Source organism: Chenopodium album, chromosome 1 (assembly GCF_948465745.1).
Source record: "Chenopodium album chromosome 1, dcCheAlbu1.1, whole genome shotgun sequence".
Lineage (NCBI taxonomy): Eukaryota > Viridiplantae > Streptophyta > Magnoliopsida > Caryophyllales > Amaranthaceae > Chenopodium > Chenopodium album.
In genome coordinates, this window is record NC_137834.1 from 25608447 (window position 1) to 25627431 (window position 18985).

Here is an 18985-nt window from a genome sequence, read left to right on the forward strand (position 1 = left end):
GAATAACTTCAAGTGTATTGATGATCTTGGCTAATATTTATAGCCTACAAAAGATAACCTACACAATATAAACTCTATCATATAAACTTCCATAAATCTATCTTAGAATATCACTAAGATATATTATTAACCTAAACATAATATCATAAGATCTATATGGAAAATATATCACAATAATATATTTTCCTATATTCCTAACAGCTTTCAATACTAAGATTTGTACGAATGGTAGCAGCAGGTATAACAACAATACTGAAAGTTTCATTACAATCGACTCCCACTTGCTATTATATCCCATTGATGAAAAGTCTTGCTTTCTGTCTCTCTAAGTCCCCATTTCCTTTGTATTTATCTTTAAATATTTAAATGCGCCAAATAATATTCACCCTAATAGGTTTGTAAACAAGATCCCAAGTACGATGTTTAGTGAGATCATTAAATTCTTCATTCGTAGCAGCATTCCAATCTGGGTCAAGCATGGCATGTTTGGGTACTTAGGCAAGGGTGAAATGGTTTGAGTTGTCAAGTAAAAGTGAATTTTGGGCTTAAAAGGCCATGAATTGCACAAGTCTCCATGTGACGAGAGGGAGTTGGAGCAGCCTATTGTAAGGCAGGGAAAATTTTAAGGTGAACCACGCCATACTTTTAAACATTTAGTAAAAAAAAAAAAAAAACCTGAACAATTGCAAGTTTTAAACATTTTGTAAAAAAATATGAAAATTGTTAGTGATTTGGGTAAAAATACCCAGGCCACGTGGCCTTAGAAGAAGGTAACACGGGTAACCCTAATAGAGGTCCAAAGAAAATTACTCATAGCTAACACGTGGCTTCTCCTATCTTTAGGGAAAGGCGGCCTTCAAAGGCCTAAATCCCAAGGCGCCGTAATAACGGCGCACCCTACTTACCTAGTTTAATAACTTAGGAGACAAACATTTGATTTCCTATGCCTTATAAATAAGGACATTTACGCAATTTTTGGGGCACATTCATTTATTACATCACAACCAATACTCTTACAATAGAGAAAATACATGATCTCGGGATCCGAGAATATCTACTTTATTTACCGCTCATTTACCTTACTTTGACCATTTCTAACTTGATCGTCAGAGGCGAAACTCTGAATATCCGGAGCTTTTGTTTGTTTGCAAGTACAACCGAAGAGCGACTTGTCGTGTTGAAGTAACTCATCAGCTAGACATCTCTCTAAGAAAACCTGAAATATTTTATGTCGTATATGGGGAGAGTACCCCTAAGATGGTTTCTAAAGAGACTTTACTGCCTCTGAGGACCATTTCTAAGTTCATTTGGCCGAAGATCGATCCCTCATCACTAAAAGCATCCGCAATAAAGAGAAAAGAGAGCGGGGTAATGGTCAGGCAAGTTCAAGCAAGTCAGCTGGCCAGCCTCGAGCTACAGGAAAGACTGCTCACATCACTTGTGAGGAGTTTGTTTCTCCAACAAAAGGACATTCATCCAAGGAATCTTCACACTCTAGGTTGACAAAGCTGGTCAAGGACAAGCAAACCACAACGCTGATAGGAATGGTGTCCTTTGAACAATTTTACTTTTTTGATAGAGGGTTCGAAATTATTAGAAAGCTAATTATTGTGTGAGGTCAAGTGATCAGAATGCCTAGTTGAAGGCCGCTTTTGATCAGTAATATTAATGTATAATTAATATTACAACTTACTCTTGTATGAACCTTTCGGGTCACACCTTATCAAGTAATCGATCCGTGACTACGAAATAATCCGAAGGAATTAATGATTCGTTAGAGTATTATGAGCATAGACTTCAAATATTGAGCTAGGAGCATCGAAACTGAGCATCTCAAGTAGAGTCGGATTTAGGAAACGACGCAACTATAAAATCAAGAAATTAACAAAGTTACACATACCCCAAGCATCGGAATACCCTGAACAAACCGAGTGCTAGGGCCATGGAAGCTAGGCATGGCAGCCACACCTAGACGAGGCTGCTAGTAGTGCGCATGATAGCATCGCATGCCAGCAGCGCTTGCTGGTGCGAATATTCATGCTAGTAGTGTGCGGAATGCATGTGCTGGACCTTGCTAGTCGTTGTTAACGCTGCACGCATAGTAGTCCGTAATAGCAAGTTGTGCTTGTTGGGTTTGCGCGTAACTTCGGGCTTCCATTAGGCCCAACTAAGCACCCGGGTTGCTATGAAGGCTTGCGTTGCTGCTCAAGGCCGAGGCCATCTATCAGCCTATGGCTGGTGTATTGGGGAAGCCGGTTCACGAGGGAAGCCTTGGGAAGTAGGGAAATGCTCCCATTCCCTTGGTAGTCCTCACCTACCCCTTAGTCACATTGTGACACGTGTTAATTGTTGATTGTTTTGCCTTTTTCTTTTGATTGTTAATTTAAATTAAATTCAAAAAGGGGATTTACCAACTCTCCCACATCAATGGAAGAGTGGATTGTTTGATCGAGGGATTTTCTCTATAAATACTCATTTGAGTTGTGAGCTTGAAAGGATCACCAAATTAATATTCTAAGTTTTTGGTCTAGCCCCAGCTAAGCTCTGGAGTAGGGGCTATTCGGGTCAGGCTTGAGGGTGTAAGTCGTAGGAGGCTCTCGCAAGTGCGAAGCTCGACTAGCTTTCAAGTAAGAACTTTGAGTTAGCGAAGTATGCGTCAAGTGTAATTTCGTCTTTCCCTTTTCTTGTTAATTAATTATGTTATTAATTATGTTGTTCATTAATATGCATGTTTTAGTTGCTATAATTTATGTGCGGGTCTTGGGGATGAGTTTTTTTCCGCGTGATGTCGAACATCACGAAACCCAATAACAGTATCGAAGCTGCGTTCATTTAATTATTGTAACTATTTTTGAAGGTGATTTTAATGGCTTTGAAATTCTTGTTATGCTTTCTAATTAGATTAGAAGCTCGTTTTGATTATTTTAATCTCAATTTTAATCGATGTTTGGTTGCAGAACCCAGATTTCGACCTAAGACTAGTGAATTTTGGGTGGAAACAATTTTCAGGGACAATTTTGACTTTTAGAGGATTGTCTAGAAGCCAATTTCTGCTCGGAAATTCTATTTTTGAGGCATTTTTCGTTTTATCAAAAAATTTAAACCTTGATTTTATTAATGGAATATTAATTGTTCATTATGTTTATGGTTATTATAATTAACCTATTACATTTATAAGCCTTTTTTAGAATGATAATAAAGTTATAATTGGTGCTTAAATGGTTGGCTCTTTTTGCACAAAATGGCAAATCAATTGCTTACAGTGTGAAGATTTTGAGGTTTAAACCACTTAAGTAGTAAATATCTAACCTTTAATTATATTAATTGGTTAAAACTTTATATAACTAAATTCCATGATTGTTTATTGAACTTTCTTGATTTAATAATTTTCCAAATAATATCCACCCTAATAGGTTTGTAAACAAGATCCCAAGTACGCTATTTAGTGAGAGCATCAAATTCTTCATTCGTAGAAGCATTCCAATTTGGGTCAAGCATGACATGTTTCGGTACTCAGGCAAGGGTGAAATGGTTTGAGCTGTCAAGTTAAAGTGAATTTTTGGCTTAAAAGGCCATGCATTGCACAAGTCTCCATGTGACGAGAGGGAGTTGGAGAAGCCTATTGTAAGACAGGGAAAATTTTAAGGTGAACCACACCATACTTTTGAACATTTAGTAAAAAAATCTGAACAATTGCAAGTTTTGAACATTTTGTAAAAAATATGAATGTCGTTAGTGATTGGGGTAAAAATACCCAGGCCACGTGGCCCAAGAAGAAGGTAACACGTGTAACCCTAAGAGAGGTCCAAAGAATATTTATCAATAGCTAACACGTGGCTTTTCCTATCTTTAGGGAAAGGCGGCCTTCAAAGGCCTAAATCCCAAGGCGTCGTGATAACGGCGCACCCAACTTACCTAGTTTAATAACTTAGGAGACAAACATTTGATTTTCTATGCTTTATAAATAAGGACATTTACGCAATTTAGGGGGCACATTCTTTAATTATATTAATTGGTTAAAACTTTATATAACTAAATTCCATGATTTTTTATTGAAATTTCTTGATTTAATAATTTTCCAAGTTGATTAAAGTCATAAAGTTTCAAACTTGTGATTGAAGTTTAATTAGTGTTCATATTAGAAAATTTAATTTTTTTCAAATGAACACAACTTAGTGTTGGAATTATTTTTCATTGGATGATTATTTTATTTTCAACCTCTTTTAAATTTTTCAAAACTTATAATTAATTTATGTTTGGTTGAATTAATTATGAGGTTAGCCCTTTTTCAATTTTGTGGCATCAAGTTGAACCAAATTTATTTAAAGATTGGTTCTTGAATTAATTTTTTGGTTGTGCACTTAAAATTGAATTTATTTTAGTTGAACTTGTTTTATTTGACTTTTTTTGCTTAATATTAATTCTAAAGTTAATTTAAAATTATTTACATACATCACACAAAATCGAGATTACATCCCGAGGCAAGAGCATGCAAACCGAAGCACACAACCCACGTAAACCCCTCGGCCAGCTAGGCTACTTGCGCAGCCCGCGTGTGGCTCCTAAGGGCTGCGGGGTGGTGCCTCGGGGTGTTCAATGCTCGAGCAATTAGTGTGCGTGGGCTGGTGCATTCTTGGTGCCGCAATAGGGTGCCTAAATGTGCGGTAGGCTATTGCAAGGCATCATATTCCAGCACAGCAGCAACACACTGTACCTCGTGGCCTACACGAGCCAATGCGTCGATCACGCAGCAAAGGCAGCATAACGCCATGTGTGATGATGTAGGCTACGTGCGTGACGCTTGGCGTGGCCGTGGCTGTGCGGGTGAGCCCACGTAAGGCAACTCGAATCCTTGGTGCCTAGCATACCAAGCCAAAAGGCTTGTTGCTAGGCACTCAGGCATGCTTAGGGATATGTAATTTTTGCATTTTTTTTGCTTATTTAATTAATTTAATTAAAAAGGGAGGTTTGGCCTAAGGTTTCAGTGGCATTTGCAAAATTTTATTTCGCAAAATTATAGGTTTTCCGGATTAATTAAATGGATTCATTAAGTTGGATGCGAAATTTACTGGGAGATGCATTATTTATTTGAGCAAATTTATCGTGTTTAATCACATAATTGGTTAACAACTTTGACTAGTTTTAATTAGGTGCGTTTATTAGATAGACCACCTAAATTAGTTACTAGTTTACATGAAATATTGCATTGCTACTTGTGTTTATTTTGAAATGCATGGGCTATTCACATATAGTGAATCGATGAATGAAATGAATATTCAATCACATGTCTTATGAAAAAGGCAACTAGTTAGCCCGATAAGGATTGATAATATAGACTGCGATCCGTTATGTAATTTTTGAAAATACGGACTGGGATCTGATATGTAATATTTAGATTATTCCTAGTTGTAATTACTAGTAGTTTCATAAATGATGGTGATGTCTAGAAGACGACGTTTCTTAGAAGACGAAGCCATAAAAATGCAATGAAGACCCTTGAAGACTCAAGGGGTCATGCTAATTGCCAAATTACTAGTTGAAAATTGCAATTGGGAAGCGCTTATTGAATTTTGCTTCCGAAAAGCCACAAAAACTCCAAAAAAAAAAAAAACAGACATGAAAAGGGAAGCGGTTTGGGTTGAACCGCTCTAGTAAATGTAATGGAAGCGGTTCAAGCCACTTTCCTTTTAAAAAATTATCTGGCCTTCCAAGAAATTAAAACACTTGAAATTTTTTCGGGTTTTCATTCTTCCCTCCATCAAGTCCACGAAATGCTACTGCTGCTTCATTCCTCTTTCTACTCCATTGCACTCCCTTGAGCTCTCATACTCCGACCCACTAACACCACCACTGCTCCTTCACTCCCTTTTCACTCTCAATTTTGCACCACCTTACCACCCTACCATTACCAAAGTGTTCCATTTTAACTGATGCTTTTAAACCACCGAATCACCATTCGTACTCCATTGTTGCTGCTCCTGTTGCGCGATCACCGCACCATCGCCGCTGCGTTGACCACATCTGCCATAGCACTGGACCACCGCACCAGAGCTTCATTGTAACTGCTCCCTGCTACCCGCATTATCTCAAGTTTAAAGGCATCACCACTCTTGTCTCTCTCACCCCACATTCCTTCTCTTTCATACTCTTAAATTAGGGTAAGTTTTTGTTTAATTTTACTTTCATGTGTGCAACAATTTCCCAAACTTTAAAGTTACGGTTTCAAATTTAGTTAACACAATTTTATCTTAATTGTTTGTTTATTCCATAATGTTAATTGTTACTTTAATTGTTTGAATGTTATATATGTATATATGATGTTTGAATTTGAGTAACTATAAAGTGATTTTTTTAAATAGAACAATTAATAGTTAACTAGTTAGTTTGTTAAATTTGGTTAGTAAAATATAGTGTATGAATGGATTGTTATGAATGAATGTATGGATTGTTAAGTAACCTTAATTTGCTTGTAGGTACTATATAAATGAATGAACTAGTGTATTGTTGAATGTCAAATAAATGAAAATTATTAAAATACTTGCATCATCATTTGCCTAGATACTTGTTCGAGTCTTTCACATTAGGAGAATGTCTTGAATAGTCCTCGGTTGAGACTGTTTTTGGATGTTTAATCTCACTTAGGTAGTGAATGTATGTCTCTCTTTCGATTTTAAGGAATATCCCAACTTATCATTTTTCCACCATGTTCTCTTGGTGCATATGTAGGTAAGTAATTACCTACATTGTGTACTTGGAGAATTGGGGGGAAATGCTGCTGAATTTTTCCTAAAATTGGAAAGTTGACATACACTCACTAGTGAGATTAAACGTTCAAGGATGGGTTAGGTTGGAGTAAAAGGACCTTTTGGGAGCGTTCATTTTTACGCGATATGAATGATATATATGGAATTTACTCTTATTGACATCATATATGTGTTGGTATGCTTAATGGCAACGCAATTTAAAACATCGATAGATCGCGGTTGGATGTATGGTAGATGTGATACATCAAAATTCTTTTATGTGGTTCAAGAGTTTTGCAAGAGTGCTTCATAGTATCAGCTCAAAAGGAGTGTTAATTACCTTTATTTCCCTTGCGTGAATTGTATTAATGTCACATTGGTCGATAGTGTTGATACCATAAGGGATCATGTGGTATGTCATGTGTTTAGGCCTCAATATCATGTGTGGGTTTTGCACGGTGAAAAGTGATCGTACAGACAGAATGTTGTTGGGAATGATACGTATGATAAGAGTGCCAATATTAGTGTGGAAGAGGAATATGGGATTGATGATGGTGGAGATGGTGATGAGGAGGTGGATAAGATCGAGGATGGTGGTGTTGATCACCTGGATGAGATGATGCATGATATTGAAGGTGAATTCGGGGGACCGGTCCGATGTATTTGAGTCATTAATAGAGGCTGCCAAAAAGCCTTTGTATCCTAGGTCTAAAAAATATATACACAAAACTTTCAGCCATGCTAACACTTTTTAACATTTAAAGTATAACTGGAGTGACACTAGTTTTACTTATATGTTGACTGCGTTATGTGACACGTTGCCAAATGGGAATGAACCTTTTAATTTCTACTATTATTAAAAGAAACTCGTGTGTCCATTTGGTTTGGAGTATAAGAAGATACATGCATATCCTAATGATTGTGTTATGTATCAAAATGAATATAAAGAGTTGGAGGAGTGTCCACGTTGTAGTAAGTCGCGTTATAAGCGAACAAGCTACAATGCTGGGATGAAGGGACCTCTTGCCAAGGTGTTGTGGTATCTTCCCATTATTCTAAGATTAAAGAGTCTATTTTCAATACCAAAAGATGCTAAAGACTTGATATGGCATGTAGAGGGAACAAAGAGACACGGTTTGTTGAAGCATTCTGCTGACTCTCCACAATGGAAGAACATCGATATGAAGTTTAGGGCATTTGGTGATGAAGTCAGAAATTTGAGGCTTGATTTATGCAAGGACGTGCGGTATGAATCCATTTGGAACTCTTAGAACCAAACCTAGCACATGGCCGGTACTTTATTTTAGTGATCTACAACTTGCCTCCGTGGTTGTGCATGAAACAAAAATATGTAATGCTTTTACTTTTGATAATGGGGCCAAGGCAACCTGGAAACAACATAGATGTTTACCTTCAGCCCCTTGTTGATGATTTGAGAAAGATGTGGGATGAAAAAGTATCCGTTTTTTATGCCCTTAAGAACGAGATGTTCCTATTGCGTGCAACCCTTATGTGTTAGTGAGTTACCTTTTAGTAGATTTATTTATGTGAATTTACCTAAGGCGTCGTTCCACTATGATGAGGATGCAATCACATTTGTTTGAAGAGTAGATGTAAAGGAATTTCTAACCGGTTCCATGCTGAACATTTCCATCATTGAAACTGTCATGAGGTATTTCAATGATACTATTCCTAATCATATTGTTGTTGCATTTTTGAATGTAGACAATGCAATTAATTTATTCCTCACATTGCTTTCATGAAGGTCACTACAGGAGCACCTTCTTACTAAAGGTAATTTTGAGGCTGCAGTTGGGTGGTTATGCCCCGAGTAGACCTTCGTTACCAGGTGTTTATGCAACCCTTGTGATGTGAAAGATTACCTTGAGCGGAGTATTAAGGAATTATCGCATGTGGGTGACAAGTTCATATTAGCGCCATGCTTTAAGGAGTACGTCTAAATATGTCATAATTCAGTTGTTTGACAAGTTTTTATGTTTGCGTCTAACAATTAATGGATTGTTATTTGTTGAATATATATGTAGTGCTCATTGGACTCTTTTAGTGATTTGTGTTTCCAATAACACAAGTCCACCACGGAAGTTTCTAGTGATGAAGAACCTACTTAATAGGTACATATTGCAACCCCTTGTTGAATGTCCTCACCTAAGTTATTGGGTAGTTATGTTTCTAACTTTAAACTAATTTTCCTACAGTTTTATGAAGAAGAAAAATTATCGTTCTGTTGCGGGTCCTACGTTGAAATATGCAAAGGTAATGCCTTGACATAGTGACTTGTTTAATAAACTTTGCATCGATGATGGCTATGCATGATTACATTACCATTTTGGCACATTAGTGTGCGCAACAACACAACAAAGTTGACTTTTCCCTGTATGTGATGTAGGAATGGCAACGGATCTGACTCGGGTCGGAGTGTGTAAGATCCGACTCTGATGCGCCACACAATTGGACCTTAAATCCGAGTCCGAAACCGAGTTCGACTCCGAAAACTCAATATCCGACTTCGAGTCCGATAAACTATGCACCCTTTGACTCCGACCCGGGTCCGAATTAAAATTATAATAATAATAAAAAAACTCGAATTAATTTTATATGTCCAGAATATACAAGACTCGAATTTATAATACAGCAACGAATTTTAATTAGATTCTATGTATAATTTAATTTAATCGAACAAAAACAATAACATTATCAAACTTAGATCTAGAAATATATACCAAGCATTTCAATTCAAAATGTAATATTACAACTTTTCCTTTCATATTTTATGCTTACTAGCGAGTTAGAAAAATAGATCTACACACAACGATTTGTGAGTTGAGCTCAATTCAACTACACATGAGAACCAAATTTGTGCTATTCAAATAGATATGAATGAAGAAATTAACGGATGAGATAAAAAAAATTAGTGGAAGATTTAGATCGAGAAGATGTACTGTAGTTTTTATGGAGTTGCTTTAGTGGAGAGAGAAAGAGAATGAGAAGTAGTGTAGACTTTGTAGAGTGTAAAAGCATTGGAAGAGAAAAGTGGTGTGTCGAGTAAGAAGTTATATTTATACCGCACAAAAAATGTTGTAGAAACTTACCCTAACTTGTATATATCTTCTTAAAAAAACTTGTATATATCGCGGGTCAGAGTCGGACTCGGGTTGGGTCCATCGGACTTTAGCTAAGATCCAAGTCCGATCTAACTCCATTCGGACTCAGACTCTTTAAAAAGGACTCGGTTTCGAATTTTTCTTTTCGGATTTTGATCGGACTTTTTCTTTGGATTGGATTGGACTTAGATCGAATTCGGATTGTATTGCCATCCCTAATATGATGAGGTTTATGCTTGACATAGTTAATAGTTGCAATATTGCACCGAACACATAAATGGGAAAGAGAGAAGATGAGGCAGCAACCCAACTATATGTAGAACTCGAAAAAAGCAACTGATATAAGGCAACCAGTGCACTTGAGGCATTAGCCGAGGCAGCTGCAGCACCCAGGACAGCAGTTCAGGCATCAGCAGTAGCCCAGGCAGTAGTAGGAACAGCAGCAGCCCAGGTAGCAATAGGAAAAGCAGCCCATGTAGGTGCAGCAGTAGCCCAGGCAGCAGCAGCAACGAACCCTAGTAATAGCTTAGGCAGCTGTAGCAGCGTTGACAGCATCCCAACGAGTGGCCGAGGCATAGTGCCTCTTAGGATTATGATGAATTTTGGTATCTTTGGTAAATTTGTTGAACTTTTGTCAATTTGGTTAATATTTGTTAACTTGGCGCTTAATTGTTAGTTAATTTTGTTAATAAGTGATACATGCCTTATTTGGGTCATTTTTATTAAAATGCGTCCTAAAACTAACTATTTTAATTTCAAAATTTAGACACCTAAGACTAGGTAATATATACATATAATGAGAAAGAAGTGGTTCATTTGATAAGAAATATAGAAAATGGGCAAAGTAGAAGTTATATAGGCCTTATTTGGGTCATTTTGGATATAATGCATCCTAAAACATAGTAAAATGTTATAATGATGTGATTTCAAACCTTAGACACCCAAGACTAGGTAATATTAACATGTTATGAGAAAGAAATAGTTTATTTGATAATAAATGTAGAAAATGGCAAAGTAGAAGTCATATAGGCCTTATTTTGACCATTTTGGATAAAATTCGTCCTAAAACATAGTAAAATGCTATTTTCATGTGATGTCAAACCTTAGACACCTAAGACTAGGTAATATTGACATGTTATGAGAAAGAAATAGTTCATTTGATAATAAATGTAGAAAATGGGCGAAATAGGAGTCATATAGGCCTTATTTCGGTAATTTTGGATATAATGCGTCCTAAAACTTAGTAAAATACTATTTTCATGTGATTTTAAACCTTAGACACCTAAGAATAGGTAATATTTAACTGTTACAATAAAGAAATAGTTCATTTGATAACAAATGTGGAAAATTGGCAAAGTAAAAGTCATGTAGGCCATAATTAGGTCATTTACGATGAAAAAACGTCCTAAAACTTAGTAAAATGCACTTTTGACATGATTCAAACCTTAGATACCTAAGCATAGGTAATATTTACATGTTATGAAATAGAAATAGTTCATTTGATAAGAAATGTAGAAAATGAGCAAAGTAGAAGTCACACAGGCCTCATTTAGCCCATTTTGGATAAATTGCGTCCTAAAACTTAGTAATTTGCTATTTTCATGAGATTTCAAACCTTAGACTAGATAATAATGACATGTTATGAGAAAAAAAATACTTTATTCAATAAAAAATGTAGAAAATGGGCAAAATAGAATTTATCTAGGCCATAATTGGGCCATTTACGATGAAAATACGTCTTTAAACTTAATAAAATAATGCACTTTTGATGTGATTTGTCAATGACATACAAGTTTGTGAAAGAAACAAGCCTGTATGTATAGCCTTTGAAATATTTGACATACTTTTTTTTAACCTTTTGTAATGCACATGATATATAATAATGGTTGGTTTTTTTCCCAAGGTTTGCAAGATTCAAAGGGAAGACCCGTTAACAAGAAGAGAAATCAATGAAATTCGCGAAATGTGGGCTTTTTAGTGACATTTGATGGCATCTACTGAGCTTGAGATAGTTTAGTGTTGTCAACATTGTTTAGTTATGTTTTATCATTTATATATTAACGTTAATTAGTTATAATTTATTAGAACGTATATTTGTAAGTGTTATCTTTGTATATTTTGGTGTAATGACATAATACTTCTAAGTAAATATATTGATGATGTTACTAATTTATATATATATAATTATTTCATGTTATTTGTATTATATTATGTAATATTAATTAATTATAACATTAATATTATTATTAATTAATAATAATTAATATTAATATTATAATTAATTAGTAAGGATAATAATATTATTATTAATTAAGAAAAATATTAATATTAATTAATATATATTATTATTAAACAACAATGTTAATATTATTGTGATAGGTCACTAATATTATTATTATAAATAATAAATTGAAAAAAAAAATTCAAATCAGAAGCGGTTTGGCGCCAAAGCCGTTTCCCATTACCATTTACATAATATTGGTAAAACGCAAATGGGAAGCGATTTGGCACCAAAATCGCTTCCCTTTCACCACAAACCGCTACCCTTTTCAAAGGCCAATAAGAAGCCCCCTTAACGCATTCGGTTCAAAACCGCTTCCTTTTAGGGGGTTTGAACCGCTTCCCATTTACTTTTTTCTACTAATGAATGCATCTATTTCATATGTTTTTTATATATATTTATGTTTAATTATATACGAATTATACAGTAGACGCATGTTTAGGATTTCGAATGTTGCAATGATTAATTAAGTTCACATAAATCAACCAACATAAAAACCATAGGTCTCTTAAATATTGATTTAAATTTGCCATCTAAAAATAACACTTACCGAATAGTAATGGGATATTCCAAAGCTTGTCATCACTACTTTCCTAGGAACATAAGGTTTACCGGGTATAAAAGTTGATTTTGGTTAAATTCAACGATATAAGTAAGGAAGTCCTTAGATGTCGTGGCAATGGAGATAAACGTCATAAAGCATTATATTCGACGAATTATATATCAAACCAAGAATAGCTTGGACCTATTAGAAAGGATTTTCTTACATAAAATAATAAGTGTTAAGACAATCCAAAGCATGCTTAATCACTTGTTGATTAATTATTTGGATCTTTGAAACGTTATTCTGGCACAATGGGGACAAATTTAATGTGCGCGCTTAATCAGCTTGAAATTTGCATGAATGCTTTAAAATTCAAACTTATTGTATCATGAATGGTTTTTCATTTCAAATTCTTTCAATTATAGAAACTTGTCATCAAATAATACTTCCAACAACTACATGTGCCCGGAACGCCCGGAGAAATTAGCATTTTGTCTCAATTTGACCAATTGCCAATTTCAAGGAATGGGAAGAAGAACTCCGGAATACTTTCCAAAATTGTTCCATAGAGTACATTCTTGACACTCCTATTTAAAGCTTCTTCTCATAGGGGATCATGAGTGATGTGACTCAAGAGTCTTGGTCCTTGGATTGTGACAAGGTTACACTATTGATAAGGAATTCCCTTTTGGAGGATTTGAAGAGGAGATTCACATCATACCTTCCAGACATGCTTCTTAATAGTCTTAAGGAGATTGTCACTCTATTTACCAAGACAAGGAACTTGAACGTTCATAACTTGACTAAGTCATTTATGAACATGAAGATTAAGATCCCGAAGGAAGGTTGCCTAGCTAAGGAAAGGCACAAAGTGTGGATTAAGGTCTACAATGCTTGACTTAGACTTGGAATACCTCTTCAACCTCATGTGCTTCAAATGACAAGTCTTTTCAAACACTTGGAGCTCATTGGGAAGCCATTGGAGGATGAACAAGCGGCACATACATATGCTACTAAGCTCACCCCACTGTGGCTATGTTGCATTGAAAATGCATTTCACCGCTAATCGATGAAAGGAATGGAGTCCTTCGAACAAGTGTGTTATTACAATAAAGGGTTCGAAGCTATTGGAAAGCTATTTATTCAGTAAGTTCTACTGATTGGAATGCCTAGGTGGAGGCTCCTTCTAATCAGTAATATTAATGCATTATTAATATTACAGCTTAATCTTGACTGAACCCTTCGAGTCACACCAAAGAAACTAACGATCTGACGCGATAAAATAATTCGAAAGGAATTAATGAGTCACCCAATTATTATAAACAAAGACGTCAGATTCCGATCTTAAAGCGTCAGAAACGAATCTCAAAAATCAAGCAAAAATTAAGGAATTTGCGAGACCGGAAAATGCTTCAAGTAAAAAGTAAAAACCATAGCCACGCGAAGGCTAGGGAAGCGCGCCAAATAGAAGCGCGCCATGTTGGCAGCCAACAAGGAGCATCGCGCCACGTTGGCAGCCACAAGGTGGCAGCGTGCCACGTTGTTGATGCCATGTGGCAACGGGCAGCGGACCTGGGTGACAGGTTATGGACGCAGGCTGAAGGGTGGCGGCCCAACCGAACCCAACTTAAGGTTGGATGCCACATGGTTAGCTCACAATGCATGTGAGTTGCCTTGGGGAACAAATGAGGAAGAGGTCCTCACCTAATCATGTGACACTTGTTACTTAGTTATTCCTTGGTTTATTTAACTAAGGATTGAATTCAACATTCTTTCCATGTGAAATATTTTTGGGAAAAAGACCCACATTAAAAGATGAGTGAGATTCACAAGGAAGCACTCCTTATAAATAGCCAAGGCATACCTTGGGATTATTCACTTGAGTAAGAACTCAATTAGGCATCTTCACTTGAGAGAAAAACTATAAGCTCATTAATTACTCAGGTAGTTTTTTTGGTCGAATTTGGCTAACTTCAAAGTAGTAGACCGGTAGGGTCATGTTGTGGGTGGACTTTGTTGGAGGTCCTTTCCATTTGTGAAGCTCGACTTTCTCAAGTAAGAGCTTCATTCGGTTGAGCGAAGCACACTACAAGGGTAATTTTGTCTTTAGTCTTTTATCTATTCTTGTTTTTTATGCATTTTGTTATATTAATTGTGATTTTGTTCTTATGCTCGGGTTTTATTTTCCGCGGTGAGTAGGACTTATTGAAACCCAACAATTGAGACAAGACCTCGTTGATGAAGGTTGTTCAAGTGTTTCTTAGAGCAACTTCTTTCAAGGGTACTAAGTTCTTTAAGGCCTAAGAAGAGGGAGTTCAAAGACAAGGCAAAGATGTGGTGCTTCTATTCTAGTAGGCAAAGCCACTACAAGAGGGAATGTAGCGAGTACCTAGAAGATGAGGCTAAAGGAAAAGTAGCTTTCACCTCAAGTATCTTATTTATAAACCAATACTTGAATATAAGCAATACATAAGGTATTAGATGCCATGAGTGACTCACTGTATGCTTTTATTTCAGAAACAAAGTGAGAATAGTTTCACAAGTAGATGTGCATGTACAAGCGGAAGAAGAATACAATCTTTTCATCAAATTTGTAATCACATAATTTGTCTTAAAATAGAACTTATCCTAGTTTTATTGTTAAACATATTTTGATCTGTTTGCGTTGGACGTCAAGTTGATTAATCACAAGACTATAACAAGTGATTGTTCTAAAAGTCTTGTTTATATGTCTTATGGCATGATACGATTATCCAAATGTGCTTTCTTTAGACAAACAAGTTTATAATTTTAATGATACCACAAAGAGAGCTAAGACCGTTAAGTCAAATCAGACATCCTTGTGGCATTATTATCTTGGCCACACTAACATCAAGCGCATCAAGAAGCTTCTACACGTAAGTATTCTTGACTCATTCGATTTTAAATTGTGTAAGAATTTTTAAAGATGATTATTAGGAAAAATGATAAAGTGGCCATTCTCCAAATTGGGAGACACGGAACGTGACTTATTAGGCCTAATACACCGTAATGTATGCTGACCAATGAGCAAACCTGCAAGGATGGTTATCATTATTTTACCACCTTCACGGACGACTATAGTAGATATGGATATGTCTACCTTATGTCAAACAAATCTAATTCGTTAGAGAAATTTAAGAATTTCAAAGTGAAGTTGAAAATCAGCTTGGCAAGAAAATCAAAATCCCTTCGATTGGATCGAGGTGGCGAATAGTTAAGCCATGAATTTGATGACCATCTGAAAGAACATGGTATTCTTTTAGAATTGACACTTCCAAGAACTCCACAATGGAACGGAGTATTCAAAAGGAGAAATCGAACCTTGTCAAACATGGAATAATCAATAATGGTTCTTAGCAATTTTCCTATCTCTTTTAGGGGACATGCACTTCTAACCGCTTCACTAACACTAAACCGTGCTCCGTCAAAAGCTATAGAAAAGACTCCATATGAATTATGGATGAAGAAACCTCCTAGATTATCTTTTCTCAAGATTTGGGAGGCGAAGCATATGTAAAAAGTTAATTTCTGGCAAACTTCACCCTAAATTTGACAAGTGTTTCTTTTTGGGCTATCCAAAATAAACCAAGGGGTATTACTTCTACAACAAATCCAAGAACAAAGTGTTTGTTGCTCGCGGTGGTGTCTTTTTGAAGAAGGAACACTTTCCAAAATGAAAAGTGGAAAGAAAATCAAACTCGATGAATTTTGAGAGTTCGAGCAACAAAATCAAATTGACAGTCAAAGTGCTCAAACAACATCTGTTGACGTTGGTGAAACTATGAAAAGTCAAACCAATAATACAAATGCTCAGTCCATTACCCTACTTAAGTCATAGAGGCTAAAGTCTCAACCTGATAGATATCTCGGTGTTGTATTAACCGAGAATTAGGACATTCTAGTAGTGGATGGAGATGAACCGGCAACCTACACGCAAGCTATGGCGAGCCCCGACTCTGCTAATTGGCAAGAAGCCATGAGAAATGAAATGGACTCCATGTTTAAAAATTAAAAAGGGGACTTGGTTGATTTACCCGAAGGTTACACACCTACTGTATGTAAATGGATTTTCTAATTGAAAACTAACAAAGATGGAAATGTATTCATTTACAAAGTTAGACTAGTAGCAAAAGGATACAGGCAAATTCACGGCGTTGATTATGATGAAACCTTTTCTCCAGTCGCAATGCATAAGTCCGTTCGAATTATTCTAGCAATTGCTGCATATTACGATTATGAAATGTGGTAGATGGACGTCAAAACCGACTTTTGTAAGGAGGGTGTTCCCATCGTAGGGGATCTTTTTCCTTAGATGCCCATGACCCTTTAAAAGCCTAGGACTTTACACTTATTAGGGTGTATTAGGATTTGAATCCTAACTGTTTGGAAGACCTTGAATTAGAAATGATACTCTCATCACGCTTTTTTGTAAGAATAAAGTAGGACTCGCCAATGAGTTTTAGGAAAACTCATAAACCTCGTTCATGTCTTTCTCCCAAGTGGAGTTAGTTCAAGGGATAATTAGCATGAATCGTATGTTTACCCATGCCCAAATTGGTCTACATAAACCCGAAATGAGTTCGGGAGCGAGGATACTAAAATAGCGTTCTTTTAGAGAGGAATCGCTATTCTAGCCCTAGTTACCGCCTCTACTAGCTCTTCCTTTTTCACAATTTCATTACTAAACATTATATGCAACGTGATACCTAAAAGTTAGTTGATTTTATTTAAACACATTGATCACGTAGGAATTACATTGCAAACTCGTTATTCTTTATTTAATTCAAGTTCGTGAGAGGAACAAAATAAAAAAGATTCGCCATGGCTTACGTGATCATCAAAAATTAATTATTCAATTCTATTCTTTTTTAACGCAAGATACTATGTGAAATTAATTAATTAGAAATCCGTTTAAAGTGATCAAACAACACTAATTGATTAATTAAAGTCCTTTTAAACAATAAAAATAAAGGTGATTGATCTAAGTTCTCGGGAATTTACTAGTTCTCTTTGCTAGATCTTTGTTTGGAACACTTATGGACTCCTTCTTGTTCGAGAACCTCCATCGTAGTAACAAAGATTAAGAAGGGTGAGTGTTTAGGACAAGAGGGTTTGGTTACACACAAGTTTACAATATTTCTGCCAGCAATTTAGGTTAATTTTCTTTTTGTTTGAGCCTCGTATTAAGTCCTTATTTAGAGGGAAGGGATACGATTAGGGTTTTGAGCATTCTGCCGCATTAGGTGTCACACGCATCTGAATGGGTTGCGTGCGACTGACTAGCACAAGTGATTTAGTTTCGCTGTTATAGGCAGTGCAATAGATTGTCTTGCGCGCAATATTATGGTAAGTTTCAATTTCATATTTTCATAAAATTCTGAATCTTCAGTAAGAGCATCATTGTAGGTTGCGCTGGGTGTTGCGCACAACCTTGTGAGTTGCGGCGTAAGACCAGTGCGACTCTTTGAGATGTGCGCGGATTTATCTACAACAACATCAATTTTAACCAAGGCCCCTCTAAATCCGACATTATTAGGGTTTAAGCTCAAGCTTAAGCCTAATTATGATCGAGCTTAGTTGATTAGACCTTAATGCTGTTACTTTTGGGTCAGGCTAGCTTATTATTATGTTCTTGCAATTTAATTGTTAATCCACAAATGTTCTTCACGTTAATCCAACACGAAGATGGATTTATTTATCGTCTATGCACTTCCTGTTAGGACATGAGGCCAAAAGTAGATGTCTACATTTAGCCCCCACTTTTAATCGAGTCTAGGATAGACGAGGATCAAAGTAGCCATGAAAATAAATTCGAGACTTTTTCTGCGAAGTTCTCAAAGAATAGAGAATCTTTCAGAAAACGTTTAATGATGTCGAAATAGTCCTTGGTTCGCTAAATGCTTGAGACAAATAGCTGTTATGTTTAGAAAAGAGTACTTTCTAATCTTAACGCGCTAAAGAATCTAGATTGATCATTTGCAATTGTAGAACACTTTTACATGTAAAGGTGTTCCGGGTGATGTCATGTCATAAGAAGAAATCGGTTTAAAAAGGATTAAAGGAGATGATGTACTCCCAATCATGTCATTGTTGGTCTAATGTCCCTCATTACGTCATAAACTTCAAGATTTTAATAGGTTTGACGAGATGATAAAAGAGTGTTTCGGCTTTTGCAGCCTAAACGTTTTGGCTTTCACAGTCGGGATAAAGTTCTCGACAATTCGCTTGTTAAAACACAATATTCGGTGTCCACAAGATAGAAATACATGTCTTA